Below are 18,687 nucleotides of genomic sequence, written 5' to 3'. Positions count from 1 at the left end.
CATAAAACCAGGTGGCAACTCCCAAAAAAGCAAATCGGATGCGTACCCGCGGACGAGAGCGTTTTAGTGGCGACTTCACAAGGGATAATTTTGAAGATCAAACTTGAAAATCTCAAATATTATTGCATTGCAAAATTGGCCTAATTTTTTATTTTTTATTTTGTTAGCATGGTTATGGTTTGTTTGATTGGTCTTATAGTTTTTGATTATTTTCTTTTCAAAAGTTTTTTTTTTCTATGATCCAATCAAGAGTCACCTTTGGCGACCTAAAATAATGTAAGATTTTAAAAAAATAATGAAATAAGGATAACGAGATTTATGTGGAGAGAGAAAGAGAAGAGTAGAAAGATTCACAAATCTAAAACAAAACTCTCCCTCTCTGTAACATCTTTTTTATAGGAAGGCACAGTAATAGTGAGAAAAAAAAAGAATTTTAAAAAGCTACTTTTTTATACTTTATTTGAGAGGAGTGAGAGAGACATATTTTGAGACCGTATGTAGACTCGTCAAACGCTTACAAATACATAAAACCAAATAAAGGAAAAAGCTGAAACGACTTGTAAGGCGAGGAGAAGAGAGGAGGAAGAAAATCTGAAGAAACCCATTTGATAGAGAAAGAAATAAAGCTTTCTGAGGACGACAAAAAGATAATCAAAGAGAAGAAGAAAAGAGACTTCTTAATGAGTTTTGGGGGTTTCTTCGCTAACCGTTCTGGTCGTGGTGCAAGAGTCGCAGATGTATCTTACAACAACATGCCTACTGGTGCCATCTCTCAGCCACGTTTAGTGGCTCTAATCCTCACTGAGTCCATGTTCAGCTCTCCAGGCCTCTCTCTCTCTTGCTCTTCAAATAAGCATGGAAGGGCATGGTGAGGGAGGTAGAATTGGGGAATATTTCGAGCCCGGTGTAGTAGGGAGGCTTAGAGAAGATGGGTATGAAAGCAGATCTGGAAGTGAAAACAAGGAAGACCGATCAAGACATCGATCAGCCCCCCAAGGTTTCCTTCAGCACCAAAGTTTTCTATCCTAACATCAACAGCAATGGAAGTATCTACCTTGATATTTTCAAAGAACAGTGGAGACCAGCCCTTACAATATCCAAGGTTCTTTTATCAATCTGGTCACTGTTAACGGATCCAAATCCTGATGATCCCCTTAACCCCATTAGGCATCAACCAAGCTCTTCTCACAGGAGAACAGATTCTTCATGTCATTTCTGACGATAAGCAATCTCAGAATTGGAAGGTTTATTTCTATGTTTTTCCTTATCAAATAACAAGATCAACTCTTTGGGAGATTGGGAGGTCTTTCCCCAAAAAGAGAGTTATCAAAGTTAGAGAAGAATGTAAGGTTAGGGAACAAGATTTTGGGAATTTTCAGGTGGAGGAGAGGATGAAAGTGATTAAGGAGACTAGAGAGAGATTTGGGAGATTCTTTTTTCGATTCCAAGAAGACGAATCTGCTGCTGATGTCTTCAATCGGGTTTCAAGTTTCCTAGTGTCCCTATGGAGGGACATAGACATGAACAGGCTTCAACAGGACGCCTTGGATGAGATCAACCAAATCATCATCTTGCATGAATTAGCGAGACGGGTCTTCCTAATGAAGTGCTTTAAGTGGATGGTTGACCAATTCGAGTACCTGAACAATCTCCAAAACTGTGAATTTCGAGTTATGCAATTGGGACTAGGTGGAGAATACAGTCTAGCAATCCATCATAATGAGGAAGAGCTTGAACAATGGGGACTATCTCCAGATATGATAGCTGACCAAAAATGGAGAGCCAATGCCAAGAAAGGGGACTAGGAATGAAAAGTGCCCATGGTACCTCGATATTTTCTTTGATCAATTTGCAGACTCAGATGATATTGTTGAAGGAGATGACATTACTAACCATCACGATTCTTGATTCCATTTTAATGCCTAACCATTTGGCTGCTTTGTTTTATTTGTTGTCTTCTTTCCTTAAAAAAAAAATGGTATTTCAATTAAAACAAGTCTTTTTGTTTTATAGAACATTATTCAGTTTGAAAAAAAAAAGTTTTTTTTTGTTTTGTTAATAGAACATAATTCAGTTATAAATAAATAAATAAAATAGTTTTTCTTGTGCCTATCTCAATGGTTGGTCAATAATTAGTTACTTTTGTGCTATCCCGATTGATTCATCGACAATATTCTCCTTTACACTATCCTGATTGATTGCCTATTGAATATGTCATGATCTTAATTGATATACATCTTTAATGTGCATGCATTTGATCTTGATCTTGATCTTGATGTTATGGATATTTTTAGGTTTTATAATCAATATTTATTTGATAGCCATACTTTGGTGATGTGATGTAGTTCATGGGCCCATTTATCCCAAAAACACCCCAGGCGCACCCCATCCTATTTGCACACACCACTAGCACATCTAAATTATGATGCATCACATGCTTGCATGTCCCTTATAACCAACGTGGTACTCGTATGTGGCCCGATCTCCTCGTGAGATGCGACGTCATTTATAAAAACCACAACTCCAGTCATGTACCTCTATAGTATATAAAACTGGGGCATCAGTACCATTTAATCAGGTGACCCTGAAAGGTATATCGATGCACACATGCTAGAACAACCTAAGCCTTTGTCCTATTATAAGCCACAAAATGACATGTCCCGATTGCTAATATAGTACTAATACGTGGTCGATCTCCTTGTGGGACATTAAACCATTTACGAAAGCTACAACCCTAGTCTCGTGCATATACAGTATATCAAACCAAGTCACCACATACCATCTGATTGGGTATACTCGAGAGGTATATAGGTGTACTTGGGCAAGGGTGGCCGGATAAATTACATTGCATGTAATAAACCTAAAGTCTAAAAACCTTCCTATAGATCATGACCCGAACTTACCATGAGTGATCCCGAGTTGCTTTATTCAATCCATCCAAAAGGTAAGTGGGTAGACCGGTCCACACCATTCAAATTGAACCCGTAATACCGGTCCAACCCAATAGACGTAACTGATGAGACATGCTAATCAATATCAAATTAAACTAGTTAGCCCAATTGGTAAATGGATCTTATAGATCAACACATGGACCGGTTGGACTAATTGACTTAAAAATATTGGATGAAATGATTCAAGTATAACATTCGAATCCATTGAATCGAACTGGTCCAAACTCAAATGGGTACATAGTCCCAATCACTTTGTATTGGCCAAAATATTTCACATTTAAAAAAAAATCAGAATTAGTTAAAAAACATATTAAGGGATGTACCAATTAGTACAATTTGGATATTACTTTTTTGAAGATCATACAACCATTAATTATGGTTCGAAATTTTCTAAGATTCCTGATCAATTGGCAAATCATCTTCATGTAATATTTCTTACTAAGAATGTTTCACCGATTAGAGACTCTAAATCTAAATAGTTAACTTAACAAATGCTATCAAGAAGTACCATTATTTCTAATTGCTAAAGACCTACTCTCGGGTCCACAACCAATAATCCACCTTTGATAGGGTCTTAGGTTATCATTACACCTAAGCTCAAGCATCCACCGTCTAGTTGGGGTCGTAAGTCCAGTCGACTAGAATGAACGTCAGTACCAAGTCAACCATCAAAAATGGCCTCTGAATCTGAACTCTCAAAGGTTCATAAGATCTTAGCAGTCTTTGCAATGGACATAAATGACATAAAGAGCAACGTAGAAGTGCTAGAACAAATCTTTGAGTCAGCTAGAAACCCTCCTGACGATCAAAAGGACAAGGGACTAGAAGGTAGCACGGCCAAGAATCCGCAAGAGGTTTATGAGCTTGATGGAAACGAAGAACCCTTTAATAAGAATCCAATGCTAACCAATAGAATAACTCAGTTGAAAACAGCCTTGAAAAACATAAAAAGGATTAATGAAATCACAACAGACATTGAGACTTTAAATCAAATCCCTAAGATCCATTTGCCTGAAAAGTTTGTAATGCTAGAGATGGAAAAATTCAGTGGGATAAATTGCGTAAGAACACATCTCAAGGTATATGTTATTAAACATGCGCACTTTGGGCTTCAATGATGAATAGATGACATTGCTTTTTCAACGTACTTTATCAAAAGCGACACTGCGATGGCTAATGTCTTAAGACCCATCTACAATTAGAACATGAGAGAGTATGTCAAAATTATTTTGGCACCAATATAAGTATACTACCAAAATTGAAACCTCCCGAAAGGACTTGGAATCAACCAAGCAGAAAAATGGGAAAAATTTTACTGACTTCATTAGTCGTTGGAGGGTTAAGGCTACACAAATGTGGGATAAACCTTCAGAAAAGGAACAAGTAGCCATCATCTTGAAGAATCTAACAAGTTAAACCTTTATTGCACTTGTGGTAATCAAAGATTTCAAACCTTCACTTTCCTTTTCTTAAGTATGTAGTTTTCCCCTTTATACTAGGAGCATTCTTTTTAAACTGCGTTCAATTATCCCCAGCGCAATATTCCCTATCAAACGAAGGGCATTTTGTTTTCAATCTTAATCAATTTCAACCCCAAAGATAATAGTAACACTGAATTAAAGGTTACCTTCTTGATAATAATTTTTGAAAATCCCTGAGAGTCCAAGGAAGTTAAAATGTTGGTCTGAAATTCATAAATTTTTTGAAAACACCCTAAGGTTCAAATGGAAGTATTTTTAATCTCACATTGGTTTTGCCCAGAGAATAGTTCATTACTCTTTCACCCAGAGTAGGTAGAGTAGGACATTCAACTTATGCTTAGTCATACTCAGATTTCTCTTAGATTTTGCTCAGACCTTACTCAGATTTTGTTTAGACTTTACTCGAATTTTTCTCAGATTTTGCTTAGATCTTACTCAGATTTTTCTCAAATTTTGCTCAGACTTTACTCAAATTTTGGTCAGACCTTACTCAAAATTTTCTCAAATTTTGCTTAGACTTTACTCAATTTTAATTCATATTTTCTCAAGTTTTGCTCAAATTTTATGTAGATTTTGCTCAATCGTCTTACTCAGTTTTTCATTTTGAATTTCATCATCCTCCTATCATGAATGTGCAAAATGGAGGCATGCCTTTTCAAAATCATTATTACACTATTGCACACACGTGCACATTCATTGCATTTGCATTAGTCAAGGATAATTTTTTAAAATTCAAGGATCTGACACTGCCAATGAGAGCTTACACTCAAAGACCTGACAACTTTTAATTTAGTGAGAGTTTTACTCTCAAAGATCTGAACGTCGCGATGAATTGCTAAATCAGGTTCTAAAATGAACTATTACTAACTTTGGCATTAAAATATCGCACTTTCTACTAAAGTAGATTTGTTATCTACTTTGCTTCAACCATCTGCCAAAGAGGGGCATCTATAAACACCTCATTTTTGCACTTGCCTGATTAATCAATTTGTCAACTCGATTGTGATAGTTCCCGATGATGAATGAATATTCTAAAGTTTTATTTGTTACTAAATGTATTTCCAAAACTCGAAGGAGATATTTCAAGCAAACTTTAGAAACCACACTACGCTAAGAAAATAAGATCTAAAAAATAGAAATCATCATTTTGAGACTAAAAAAACATTTACAAGAAAAATCATCAAAAAATGATCAAATCATCAAAATACCCGACACCAGAACATCCCTAGAGGCCACATTACGCTTAGAAAAATCCTTTTGATCGCGTAAAACAATAAAATCAAATCAAATAAACTGTTTCGCCAATTTTCACAAAATTTGACAAAATTACAAAAATCCCCTCATAGAGTCCACAATCATTTCACTCTAAAAATCCAGAAGTGACACAAACCAATATTCTCATTGAATTCCTTAAGAAAAACTAATTTCGAAACATTCCAAAACATCAAAAAACGACATCCCAACTCAAAAGTCCTCTTTGAGGGCAAAACAATAATTTTCCTACCCTAAAATTCAAAAATCTGAAACTAATAATTAAAATATTGATTAATGTAAAGTGAAATCGTAATAAAAAAAATTAAAATTTTTGAACAAATAAATTCAATTAATGAAGTCCATAGGCCAAATTTCAAGTGGCAGCCCATTTATTCAAGTGGGGCCCACCTGATATTTAATAAAGAACACTCCACCGATGGTCCCAAAGAATTCAAAATAATTTAATAAAGAACCCTCCATTGGGGGGTTCTACAAAACTTAAAAAATTTATTCTACATAAGTTAAAAAATAAAGATCAAAATAAAAACTAATTGAAATCTTATTTAAACCACTCAAGAAATTAGTTAGAGATAGACTCAATCTGTAAGAATTCTAATCAAACTCTAATATTTTATCAATAACGCTCTTTAAAAAGGAAACTCTACCACCTAATCTCGTAGATCTTGAGAAACCCTAGAAAACAGAGTCAAAAACTCTCCAAATCCTTTCCAAAATCCCAAATCGAGAGCCCCAAGTCAATACCTAACCCCCAAACCCCAATTTTCAACCTAAAAACACTCAGAAACCCTAAAAACACCCAGAAATGATAGAAAAACAATGAAATCTAGGAGAAGAAAGTCTCATTTCAGAGATCGGGAGTAGATTTAGAAACAAGGACAAATCGAGAAGATTCGCACGGGAAATGTACACTACCAATTTCTGAGGGAACAGATCGTCGCAATCACTCAGGTAAAAACAAAGATAATTTTTTATCTTTATTCTAGATTTAGGTTGTTTTTGCAATGTAAATCTTTGGAAAGAGTTGAGATCGACTTTCGTCAAGCGGGATTGGTGCCTAACACTTTCCAATCCCATAACCTGATCCCTATACCCATAATCTATTCGTACCTTAGTATTCTTTATCTAATTAGAGTCATATTTGGTTCCTAAACCATAAAACTAGATAGCAACTCCTAAAAAAATAAATCGGATCTGTACCCGCAGATCGAGAGCGCTTTACAAAGAGGGAAAAATAAAGGTCCATACCAAACCACCATTGAATATAGCACCAAAAATAAGAAAACAACCATTCAATATATAGCCAAATGGTTATATCAAGTTGGAATTGCATTAAACATTGTCAAATTAAAGAGCTTCAAAATAATGGTGGAGGCAATAGGGCCATTTGGATCTGGCCTCAAGCCACCTTTTTATCATGAAATAAGAAAGTCATGTCTTAAGAAAAAAGTGGAGTTCACCCAGATGTTAATCAACAGATATCGATAATCATGGAAAACCTATGGGTGTACTCTGATGGCTAATGGATAGACCGATTGAACCAGTCGGTCAATAATTAACTTTTTAGTTAATTGTCCGACCAGAACAATGTTCTTCAAATCCATAGATGCATCAGTTCATCCTCACACAACTGAGTATCTTTTTCAATTGTTACATAAAAAATTGAGAAAATTGGTGAGGACAACGTTTTCCAAGTTGTAATGAACAACGTAGTCGCATATGTGGTTGTGGGTCGCATTTTAATGGATAAAGGCCCTTTGTATTGGTCTCCATGTGCAACACATTGCATAAACCTAATTTTAGAGGACATAAGTAAATTGCATATGCACACCATTGCTAACGCTAGGAAGGTTATTATTTTTATGTACAAGTATGTACTGTTACTACAATGAATGAGAGCACGTATAGGTGGAAACTTAATTAGGCCTGCAATCACTCGATTTGCAATGGCCTTCTTGACACTACAAAGCTTACACGGGAAAATGGTTGAACTTAGAATCTTTGTAGTGTCAGTCGAATGGAACAATGGGCCATGTTCAAAGAAGACCGAAGGAAAATTATTTGCCCAAACTATCATGTCCCAAACTTTTTGGACAGGTGTCACAAAAGCCCTAAATAATGCCATGCCATTAGTTTTTGTTCTTCGGTTAGTAGTTGATGATTAGAAACCCCTTATCGGCTACATTTACAATGCAATGGAAAAAGCTATTGAAAAGATTAAGGAAGTATACCAATATCGTGAAAGAAATTATAAAGTGTAATTGATATTATTTATAAGAGAAGGGGCAACCAAATGAAATTTGCATTATGTTCGACTGCTTACATCCTTAATCCTGTTGTATATTTCCAATCCGTCAATCGAGACGAGACAGATTCGATGCATATGATTGCATTTCTTGACGTGTTGGAAAGAATGATCCCTAATCAGGCAGAACAAGATGCAATATCGACACAATTGGATCGTTGCAAGAATTACAAAAGGGTCTTTGGAAGAGATATAGTCAAAAGGCATTGAACAATGGAGTTGTTCCTGTTGCGAAGAATCCATGTTTGAAAAGGTTGGCCATACGGATTATTGACCTAACATGTTCTGCATTGGGTTGCAAACGTAATTGGAGTACTTTTGAGATGGTAGAACCTAAAAACTAAGAACTAAACTAAGTAAAACACTTAATATTTTGTTTCATTCTTTCAATGATATAAATATTTAATATTTATAAATTGTTTTGTATTAAACACATCCACACTAAAAAGAGAAACAGGCTATAACAAAATAAGTTGAATGACTTGGTGTTCATGCAATACAACCAGAATTGCACGAGCGATTCAAGTTGAGATAAGAGAATCTCGACTTCTATGATCCCATCTCTATTGATGATCTTTGCATAGATCATCCGTGGATCATAGATGCACGGGACGAGCTTGTGTTTGAAAGAGAGGATCTAACTTGGGCCTAAGTTGAACAAGTGGCTTTTGCACTGGCACCTGGAAAAAGCTCAAGACAAAGAAGAAGAGGCACTAGTCGACGCTCGAGGCACCTAGAAGATGAAGATGAGAAATCAGAAAATGATTATGAAGATGAAGCAGTACAAGGTCAAGGAGATGAAGAATTGGTGAGATCTGAAAATGAGGAGATTGAGGATGATGATGTGTATGTGGAGGAGGGTGAGGACTCTGATAACGACGGGAATGGAAGCAACGACAACGACGATCCTAGTGAAATGTTCCACAATGGATTATGGATGCTTGTGTAAAGTATCAAACTAACTATTAGAGTTAGTTACTTAGACATTTCTATGACTATTTTAAGTATTTGTATGACTATTTGGCTATTTGACTTTTTTTTTTTATAATTGACTATTTTTTGTCTTTTACTTGCATGTTTTGGAGTATGGACTATGATTTATGAATGAAAATATTGAATTTGTGCATTACTTAATTACTAAGTATTTTCTAGAGTTTTTTTTTTTCTGAATTTTTTAGCATTTTTTAAAAATTTTCTGCATTTTTATATATATATTGTTGAATATGCCAACACATATCAATATGCGATATGCAATTTCGCATATGCCATTTGACAACATTTGTAGTACCGTTACAGTTTCATGTAATCAGGCTTCCGTTGGCTTCGTATTTTCTCCTTGCAACCATTGTCAACAAAGTCGCTGACTTTTTCAAAAAAATCATATTTAAATCACAATTTTAGAGACTGGCAATTAAATCACGACTTTTTGAACAAGTCACGATTTATATCATCAAGTCCTATTTTAAACTATAAGAATAAATGGTCTTTGAAAAAACCCTTCTAAAATAGCTTGCTCAGTAAAAAAAAAAATCACATTTTTTTGTGGTTAAATCCCGACTTTTTGAAAGAAGTTGCGATTTAAACCACACAAAAATGTGAATTTTTTTTTTTTTTTGGTTGCAAAGCAAGCTATTTTGAAAGGATTTTTTCAAAAACCATTTATTCTTATAGTTTAAAATAGGACTTGATGATACAAATGATAATAACACTTAGTAGAAAAAAATACCTTGTCTTAACACTATTTCGATTTTTTCCTTTTTTTTTTTTTCAACTTTTTCCCTTGCCAACTTATTCCCAACCCCGACTTGGTGACTATGCTTGCGACTAATTTCTTCTCAACAATGGATCATTTTAGGAGAAAAGGAATAGCCACCCAAACAAAAGGGTGTAAGAAGGATGTCTCTCTACTTGTGAGTACAAACAATAACACGCAGGAAAGGAGTGATATTGAGACCACCATTTAGTAGGTGGTCATACCGAGTTCTTTAGCCAAGGTAACCTCCAGGTTGGATACATTGAAAGGTGGTCACAATTAAAAACCCTGCTGCATGTACACATGTAGAACCATTGTAGTCAAGTATGTCTTCTTCTCCTTATCTCACATCCCAAAGAAATTATAGCTCTTTAGAAAATTTAGTAGCTGATCTTAGCAGCACCAAGTTTTTGAATCAGTAATAGTCACATGAACCAAACTAAAGCGATCATCTCTACCAAAACAGTAAAAAAAAAATTCTATCCAAATCATATAAATAATTCCTTCTTTGTGTGAAACCAGAATTAGATACAGAATTTGCCCTTTCACAAAAACAGTCAGCTCTCTAATGCATTGCTACAGACTATTGTATCATCAATCGAAAAGACAAATCCATTAGGCTTCATACATTGTTGTACTCCTAATTAATCCTTCAATCCTGGAGCTGTCCAAACATGAACATCATAACTAATTGTTTGTGGTGATATGTGAGCCATACAAGTTTTCAAACCAAAAGTTAGCATTGTAGTAAAAACTTAAAATGGAGGAAAAAGATTCATTTGCATTAAGGCTGATGAAGATCATTCGACAAACTATAGAAATCAGCATCTCATCGAAATGTCACAAGAAAATGATAAATTCCATTTATTTCAGGATATATAAATCAATATAATAATGTTAAGTTAGAAATGATTTTTGGAAATATCAGAAGGAACATAGTGTCCACAACCACCAATTATGATTTGTAAAGGACATTCAGAAGAGATTCAGTAATGAAACAAACCTCTCCATAACTGCTATAGCACCACTGTAGAAGAGAGCTTCTCAACCATTCTTGATCTTGCATCAGTCTTTCTAACTCATGCTTCCGCCTTTCTTGACCCTCTGGACTATATTCAAATTCACGAATCTGAATAATAAAAAGGAATCATACAAGCACCCATTAAAAAACACCAATTAGAGGAGGTAATATTTCCTCCAATATCAATATCAAATGAAAATATTCCTAAATTTTCAGCCAGTAATTATAAATAGTACAAAATATGTGGGTAATGTTGTTCTGTTAAAATCCTTGAGACTACAATGAGATAATTAAAAAATAAAATCACCTGAAACCCTCTTTCGCGTGCACGTATTTTGAAGTTGTCAGCCACGTGAAGAAATAGTGTTACAGTGTAAAGAGCATATTCATTGTCCTCGTGCAACTTCTTGGAGGACCTTGGAACCTATAAATTTTAACTTAATTAATAAATAGCACTACTGAAATAAAACACACAAGAAAAAATATGCAAAACTGTATACATTTAATTAACTTGAACATTAGATCAAAACAACGACACTTGGAAAGCACACATGCATGAAAAAATTCATAACAAATGTTTCGAGAAAATATACAAGAATCAACTTCCACCATCTGCAGTGAACCTTAATCAATTGGTCTAGAATTCAGCAGTTAAAAACCTCAGTTGAAATCAGGGGTGGAGCAAGGATTTTCTTGTAAAGGGCGCAAACTATGGTTTGTTGTATAGTTGAAGAACTTGAAGATGAATGGTTTTAGGGAGAAATTCAGAGGTTTTTGCTTATAAGTTGAAGAAAATGATACTTAGGTCATTTCCAATTAGTATACGAGAAAGCCCGGTCAAGAGGCAATGTCATCAACAAAAAATTGAAGTAGGGGGATGGGGAGAGAGGTATTTAGGGTTAAGGGGGGTTTAAAGGTGAGTTTTGACCAAATGGTTTGGATCCTACCCAACCCATTTGGGGGTGGAGTGTTTTGGTGAGGTGAGTTTAAGATGGTGGTGTATTTAAATGGTATTTGATTTAAGAGAATGGAGGATTTAAAGAGGTGGTTGATGATATTTTGGGAGGGTGAGGAGATGATGCCATGTGTTAAAGTGGGTGGAAATGAAGGTTGGGATAGGTTGATGGGAGAGGTTGAGTGTTTGACTTGAGAGGATGGTGTAGGTTTAGGTTGTAGATATAGGTTTGTAGGGAATGATGCGGGTAGATTAGGGGAGGTATAGGTTAGGGGTTGTGGGTAGATGTGTTTGATTTGAGAGAAAGGTGATGGGTTGATGTGTGGGTAGATGGGATTTAAAGCAAACTTAATGGGGTAGGTAGTTAGGTGAGGGAGGTGCGATGGGGGTGATGACATGTGTCATCTTTTGATGATTAAACGAGTGATTGGTTGATGTGGGTTGTGGTTTATGGGTTAGGGTGTGGGTTGGCTAATGAATTGGATATGGTTAATGATTTGTGGGCTTTCTAGTGTTGGGCTTGGGTTTAGAATGGTTTGGGTTTTAGGGTTTGGTTGAAGGTTATTTTGGAATGGGTTTTGAGGGTATAGGTGGTTTAGATTTTAGGTGATGTGGGATTGATTTTCAGGCTCAGGGTAAGATGAGAAATCGATTTAGGAAAGTGTTGAGGGCTCTGGGCCTTAGCTGGGCCTATGGTTTTTACGGGATTCGGAGGCGGAGCGGTGGTAGTAGAGGAGGGGTAGGCATCTAAGTCTCACCTTTTTAATTTAAAATTTTTTCTATTTTGCAATCATTAATTTGATCAAAAATGCCACGTGTGGCGAATCGGGCTTTTTAGGCCCGTTGGTGAAAATTTATCGAAAATTTGACGTTTTTATTTTGGAAGCGGAGCGGTGAATGTTGGGAAGTCGTAAGGTAGGCCGAGTCCTTTTGGTGGCCTCCTAAACCATTGAGAGGTCTTAGGGGCTCGGTTTGGTAAAATGTCCCTTTTCAATGAGTTGGGGCCCTTAAGGCCCGTTGGCCCATTTATTTGGAAAATCGATATTTTGGGCCCTTTCGAGAAGTGGCCCGTTCAAATTGAGGTGTCTACACCTGGGAACAACTGCAAGGAGTGTCACTAAATGTTCTTACATGATAATATCCTCGGGCTTCACCAAATCAGAAAGATCACGAACAGCCAAGCTGTAACATAAGAGAAAGATCAGCTAACCCAAATTTTAACAAAGAATACATGATGAGGCATTTCCAAGACAAAAACAAGATAATAGCAATCCAATATAAGAACATTTCAGAGTACAATTTCAAATATCAGGAAGGCTTGACTATTGAATTTCCATCCTAAGAAGTTCGGGTTATATTTCTGATAAAGAAATCTCTCTTACCTTCCACTTTTCTTTCTAGTGATTGCATTAAGCTGACTGCATACAGTGTTATACTCAGCAACACGAAGCTAGAACAAATCCAGCAGAAAAAAATGGTTACATTTCAAATATGGTGCTTCATCCAATTGAAGCTATACATTAAAACCAATATTTATAATCTACCCTTGAGGATTTCTTATGAGCAACAAGCAAACTCCGGGAAAGTTTGTAAAAATACACATGCGAGCATTGGCATCAACCCCCTTTGGAACCAAGGTGAACATCCAGGAACCTAGGCTAACGACCCCCATGACTGGCCCAGAAATGGATCTAAATACATAATATAGCATATGACTTGAAACAAATAGGTTCACCACATGGTACAATTGCACATGTGAATTCCACATATAAAAAGGGTACGTTGAAGTAAAAATGTTGTGATGGATGCATGATTGAAAGCTGAGAATTAATGGATCATAATGTATAAACCACAATTATAATCAAGACGGTAAAGATACGTGAAAACAAGGAAATATATTCAAATTAGCAAGATTTAAAATTAAATCACGAAAGAATTTGGTGCCAGCTAGCTTAGTTGATAAAGTCTATATGTCACGATACCATATGTTTAGTCCCACATCAGATACAAATTTCATTCTCTCTCCTTATAAGCTCCTGGGCCTCTCCACTCATTGCCAATCGGTTTTGAGTTGGACTCCCAGATTTATCAAGGTATCAAAACGGGCCTTTCTCTCAACCACATCACCCAGTTCGTATCTCCACGTGCTTTGGCCAAGTCTGGCCCACACGTGCAAGGGTGTGTTGAGTTTAGTCTCACATCAAACACAAATTGCCTTGTCTTTGTCCTTATAAGCTCTTGGGCCTCTCCACTCATTGCCAATTGGTTTTGAGTTGGACCACCAGATTTATCACCATATACCTTGTTCATTTCCCGCCATCACTGAGTTACTGATCTCATTGAAAACAGGCTTACCGATCAAAAAGAATTAACCAATCAATTTACTTCAAAGCTAGAAGTGATGAACTGAAATGCATCAACAGCTTTTGCTCTCATCTAACTCTACAAGGCCACCTAGGAAACCATTGGAAAATTCGTGTGAAACTCACATTTCTTAGTGGCTAATTAAGACGTGTGGTCTAGGTTTTCTAGTGAGATGGATTTCTCATAAAGGAAATAAATCAATAACGTCATTTGGGTTTCAGCGATTGAGAGTCTAAAATTTGGGAAACCTCTATTGTAGAAGGAATAGAATCCTTGGATGGGTTAGTTTATAATATTGGAGAGGATCTAGGCCCTCTGCTCCTATCTATAAAAGAATTGGATCGGCTCCCCTATAGGTGTGTGATTTTCATTAAAAGAAAATCAAGAACTTCAAGAACCATACAGTTTACACATCCAAGCCGTGAAGGGTAAAAGGTTCATTGAAGATCGAAATTCCATCAAGAAAGGCACACGACCCAAGAAAGAAAAATCAAGGAGGAGAAGGTGAGTCTAGAGATCAAAGATCACAATCAAAAGGGGATAAACTCAAAGAAGTGAGGAGATCAAAATGGCAGTTGCAACAATCACAAGTAAGTACCCATAAAGTTGAGATCATTCTTGAAATAATTGCTATTAATCCATGTTGATCCTAAGATATTCGATATAGGTCAGATTCGTTATTCTGCATCTTGGTCTATATGCAAATCTAGTTATGGATATGTAGGCACGTGAATGCTTGTATTGAAATTAATGCTTACAATTCGAGTACTAATCTAAAACCATTGGGAAATTCACTGTCTGGTCTATTGATAGGCACTGGAGCTGATAATAAACTTAGGGAACACAGATAGTAGCAGAAAATTAGATGAGAGAATTTATATTTAATCTCTGAATAGGTACAGACTAGCCAAGCATTCGAGAGGCTTGGAAACTCTCCAAGATGAACAAGCTCAATACAAAATAAAACTTCCTATGCCCACCTCAAACCAACTCCTCTCCCTATATTCTCCTCACCACCTAGCCATAGCAGAAAATCCTAACATAATTATTATTCCATAACAAACCCCACTCTCTACCATAACAGAAAATCCTAACAAATTATTATTCCATAACAGACCCCACTCTCCAATCATTACTTACATGTCAACTATCGTGTAGAATCCTGAAATTACCCCTACGCCTAAAATAAGTGAAACGCACCTGTGGCCTAACATTACCTCCCGCCCAAGCATTCACCTTGTCCTCAAGGTGAAAGTCAGGAAATTGTTGTTGAATCAAGTGAAAATCCTCCCAAGTTGCCTCATACTCAAGCAAAGACTTCCATTGCAACAACACTTCAACTTCTCCCAGCTGGCCTTGAGCTTTAAGACGTACTCCCAACAATACTTCCGGTTCCACCACAAGTTCAAGCTCAGGAGTCAATTGAAGTGGTAATACTGGTGAGGAGGAAGAGATCCCATATGCTGGCCTCAACTGAGAAACATGGAAAACAGGGTGAATCGCTGCTGTCTGAGGAAGCTCCAATTTGTAGGCCACCTTACCGATGCGCTGAAGGACCTTGAAAGGGCCGTAGTAACGAGCAGCTAGTTTCTCATACTTACATTGAGTGAGGGAACACTGTCGGTATGGTCTCAATTTCAAGAAAACTAAGTCACCTTCATTGAACTCTTCATGGCGACGCTTGATATCAGCTTACAGCTTCATCCGCTGCTGAGCTAGAAGCAACTACATTCTCAAATCATCCAAAATAGCGTCACGATCTTCCAACAACTGATCCACCAAGGACAACGAAGCAGCTCCTCACTCATAACGAATAAGAGGAGGTGGATCTCGATCATAAAGAGCACAGAAAGGAGTACAACGAGTAGAGGAATGAAAAAAAGTATTGTACCAATACTCTAGCAATGCCAACCAGCGAACCCAAATACGAGGCTTTTCAGAAGCAAAACAGCGCAAATAAGTCTCAAGGCATCGATTGACAACCTCCGTCTGCCCATCGGATTGAGGATGATAGGCAATGCTTTGTTTTAAAGTAGTTCCCTACAACTTAAACAGCTCACTCCAAAAATGGCTCAAGAACACTCTATCCCGATCAGAAATAATTGATTGAGGAATACCATGAAGCCTCACAATCTCGCGAACAAAGATACCAGCAACTGATACCGCAGTGAAAAGATGTTTCAAGCCAATAAAATGAGCATACTTACTTAGTCTGCCCACCACTACTAAGATAGTATCCCAGCCCTCGGAATGGGGCAACCCCTCAATAAAATCAAGAGTGACCTTATCCCATACTTGCGCCGGAAGTGGAATAGGTTGCAGTAACCCAGCGGGAGTAGTGGTCAGGTGCTTGTGTTGTTGGCAAACTATGCATTCCCGCACGAATCTGGCTACATCCTTGAACATGCCTATCCAATATAACTCAGCTGCAAGATGCTGATAAGTTTTTGTTTCTCCTGAATGCCCCCCAACTCTGGAGGTATGAAATTCTCCAATTAGAGTAGAAATGAGCTTAGAGGATTGCGGAATAACGAGTCAATTCTTATAAAACAAGATCCCTTGTTCCACTGTAAACCCAGCATGAGATTGAGTACCCGAAGTGATATCATCCCCTAGTTTCTTTAGAAAAGTATCCTCAGCCAATTCGACCTTTAAAGAATCCCAATGCTGCCACTGTGGAACTACCAAGGTAGAACACTCCACTTGATTTGACATGCGAGAAAGTGCATCCGCTACCCGATTACTTGCCCCACTACGGTATTGAATATCGAAATCGTACCCCATGAGTTTAGTAATCCATTTTTTATACTCAACTCCAACAATTCGATGTTCCAATAGAAACTTCAAACTCTGCTGATCTGTCCGCACAATGAAACGCCTTCCAAGCAAATAAGGTCGCCATTTCATCACTGCAAACACTATTGCCATTAATTCCTTCTCATATATGGACTTCAAGCGAACTCGGGGACCTAGAACTTGACTGTAATAAGCCACTGGCTGTTGTCCCTGGGTAAGGACAGCCCCTAACCCAAACCCAGAAGCATCCGTCTCGATAATGAAAGGCTTTGTGAAATCGGGCATTGCCAAAATAGGGACTGAGGACATAGCACGCTTAAGCTCTTCAAAAGCTGCTGCAGCTTCCAAGTTCCACCCAAACTTATCTTTTTTAAGCTGATCAGTCAACGACAAAGCAATTTGAGCATACCCAGCCACAAACTTTCGATAGTACCCTGTCAAACCCAAAAATCCCCTTAATGCCTTCAAGTTAATGGGTGTTGGCCAAGAAATCATGGCTTGGATTTTTCTTGGATCAGCTGCTACCCCCTGCCCGGAAATTATATGACCTAAATAAGCCACTTGAGTTCTACCAAACTCACATTTCTTTTTGTTGGCATAAAGACTATTGGCTTGCAAGACTTCCAAAACTTGTGCTAAATGCTACTGATGGGAGTCCTCTAAATGTCACTGATGTGGGAGGTCACATGAAGGTGTAAATCAGAATGTCGTCAAAGAACACAAAAACAAACTTCCTAAGATAAGGCCGAAAAATATCATTCATCAAGGATTGGAACGTAGCGGGGGCATTCGTAAGACCGAAGGGCATGACAAGGAACTCGTAATGTCCATCATGAGTTCGAAAATCCGTTTTATGAATATCTTGATTGCTGACCCTGATTTAATGGTAACCGGACTTCAAGTCTAACTTAGAAAAAAATTTTGCACCATGTAACTCATTAAGGAGTTCATCAATAACAGGAATTGGATACTTATCTGGTACTGTGGCCTTATTTAAAGCCCTATAATCCACACAAAAACGCCAGGAACCATTATTCTTCTTAACAAGCAGAACCGGGCTCGAAAAGGGACTATTACTAACTTGGATTATTCCAACAGCAAGCATTTCCTTAATTAATCTTTCAATCTCATCTTTCTGGGCGTGCGGATAGCGATATGGTCGGACACTAATTGGTTGACTACCCTCTTTGAGCACAATGGAGTGTTCATGTCCCCTATTAGGAGGTAATCCCGAAGGCATGTCAAAAACAGCTTCATAATCTGCCAAGACTTGGTGTAGAAACGGCAGCACCTCATGACTTTCTTCACCCAGACCCTCCAATTGATTAAGCTCTACCAGAATTCCAGCTCCCTCATGTTTAATTGTTCGCATCATAGCCTTCAAAGAAACCAGAGTTTTCCCAAGGGAAGGATCCCCACGCAGAGTGACAGTCTCACTACCAAGCCTAAATTTCATCACTTGTGTCTTCCAATTTGTATGAGTCATTCCCAACGTCTCAAGCCACTGAATTCCTAGGATTACATCAGAACTCCCCAACCCAAGGGGCAAGAATTCTTCCACAATATCAATCCCCTGCAGATGAAGAGTTACCACTCTGCATATGCCTTTACCGTGTACCGCAGTTCCAATTCCTATGGTCACTCCATAAACCTCAGTTTTAACAACATGTAACTGTATTCTATTAACCCAATCTAAGGAAATAAAGTTATGAGTTGCACCTGGGTCAATCAAGACCACCACCTCCTGTTCACCAATCATTCCCTTTAGCTTCATTGTCTTTGGAGTAGT

The 18,687-nt window shown here is 37.4% G+C and overlaps 2 pseudogenes across 1 annotated transcript in view; one reads left to right on the top strand and one right to left on the bottom strand.

Moving 5' to 3' along the window:
- Positions 1-18,687, bottom strand: part of LOC147398376 (V-type proton ATPase subunit C-like) — a 47,569-nt pseudogene that overhangs the window by 10,257 nt on the left and 18,625 nt on the right. The window contains exons 5-9 of the transcript XR_015179574.1: positions 13,121-13,188; positions 12,831-12,920; positions 11,377-11,395; positions 11,091-11,207; positions 10,766-10,891 (exon numbers count right to left, since the gene is read on the bottom strand). The product of XR_015179574.1 is annotated as a V-type proton ATPase subunit C-like (transcript). The remainder of the gene's footprint in view (positions 1-10,765; positions 10,892-11,090; positions 11,208-11,376; positions 11,396-12,830; positions 12,921-13,120; positions 13,189-18,687) is intronic.
- Positions 675-1,952, top strand: LOC147398377 (phosphoglycerate mutase-like protein AT74 pseudogene; annotated as a pseudogene).

This window comes from Akebia trifoliata, chromosome 7, assembly GCF_017979445.1.
Source record: "Akebia trifoliata isolate Shusen 1 chromosome 7, ASM1797944v1, whole genome shotgun sequence".
Taxonomy (NCBI): Eukaryota; Viridiplantae; Streptophyta; class Magnoliopsida; order Ranunculales; family Lardizabalaceae; genus Akebia; species Akebia trifoliata.
This window is presented reverse-complemented; position numbering and strand designations above follow the sequence as displayed.